Raw genomic sequence first — 1,870 nt, 5'->3', positions numbered from 1 at the left:
TTCCAGTGTGCACAAGCGTGTGAGGGTGGTCAGGTGTACTGCACACTAGAATAAATAAGCAAGCCTCTTACTACTAACATTTAATACATAAAAACAGCCATGTAAATATGCCACAACCTAGGTGTTAAAACCAGTTAGGAAGTAACTTCAATAAGAATTTTGTTAATTCTACCTCATTATGATTTATTTTTATTTGGTTCTCAAGGGTTTTCTGAGCGTGTGGGAAGTCTAGTTACTATTACTGCTATACTTGTGATTTTATCATTAATAACATGAAAAGGCAAGGGGAAAGAAATTGGGGCAGTTAGCAGAAGAAAAGTTACATTGCACATTTAGGTAAAGAAAATGTGCATTGCTAATGATTATTTATTTGATTCTAAGATTTCTATTTAAACCTTCTTTAAACTATTACTTGTATTTTGTGATGTTTTCAGGGAAAACCTTTGGCATATATATTAAAAGTATATTTTTACCACTTTAATCTTTAACCTCTGGAAAGTTTCCATTATGAACAAATTATGAATGCTTGTTATAGCAACAAAAAATGGGAATTCAAGAAACTTCATCTAAAAACGTATCTAAATATCCACAGTGCATCGAATATGGCTTATTTAGAATCTTCACAGCAGGCAAGGCAACACCAGCTGCAGTCTGAGCTGGACTGGAAAAATACAGTTATTCTTTGCCTGACCCCTACTGATCGAAGCAAGTAAGTGTAGAGCCCAAAAATACCAAAGGAAAAACTTGGCAGTTTATTTTATGAAACTGCTTTTTTAATTTTTTTTTTAATTAAAATAAGAAACAAAAAAACATGTTCCAAAAAAATAATTCACCCTCACTAAACTATATTCTTAGCAGAGAAACACACACTTAGAAGGAACCTTAGATGTTTTCAAATTCAGCCTTTGCATCTGATGGAAGGGAAATCTGAGAAAGACTGCTTGCATGGCCATGAAGCACAGTTTGAATTGGTTCTCGGGGCCCCACTTCTTTCTTTCCTCACGCCACTGGTCTCCAATCTGCTCTACAAGCAGGGCCCGATAATAGTAGGATCGGCAAACCCTTCCACCACCACCACCCACAACCAGCATCACTACGGAACCACCACAAACATTGACATCCACCAGCTCTCTCCTCCCTGAGGCTGGGTGTACAAATAGATGTGGGCTTCTTATTGGGCAATAATTTCGCTGCCTTCTGCTTTATTTTAGACAGATGACTAGTTCTAAAGCGCCCCCCCCCCCCGCCCCCCGCCAATTTCCTTGAAAGCCTGTTTCAAGTAAAGTGAAAGGCAGGGACAGACACAGAACTCTCTCTTTCTTTTCTTTCTCTTTCTTAGCCCAAATTTAATTCAAGCTTTTCTGCTTTCTTTATGGAGAACTGAAGTAATTGCTTAGTAAGTGTCCACTCTAACTGCAATTTATATGGCTTTCCTCTTTGAGATGGAACTTCTTACAATTCAACCAATTATGTTTTCTTCGTCATATTCTGTGCCTGTGAATAATCTTTTGTTGATGGAATCCCCTGAGACTGTGCATGGAATGTCACACCATGGGAAATTATTAACTATTGGCTTCAAACAGGAGAAAAAGAACACTTTCCATTGATTTTGCTTATTTTTTGTTTGTGGTTCTTTGTTGGTTTTTCCATATGACATGTAGCATACATTACTTTTAGTTTCTTTGCACCTTCATACTTCGTACATCCTCAATTTAATTCCCCACATCTTAAAATACTTTTTTAATCCAATAGTCATCCTCTTTATTGTATACTTAACTCATCCAGTTCATAAATGTTTTCCCAAATGTGTGTTTCTAATTTTAGATCTTCAAATAACTCAGTTTTGTTTCCAAATTACTAAGAACATTTG

The sequence above is a fragment of the Myotis nattereri genome (genome assembly GCF_964212035.1).
Source record: "Myotis nattereri genome assembly, chromosome: 17".
Taxonomy (NCBI): Eukaryota; Metazoa; Chordata; class Mammalia; order Chiroptera; family Vespertilionidae; genus Myotis; species Myotis nattereri.
Note: the sequence above shows the minus strand (reverse complement) of the source record.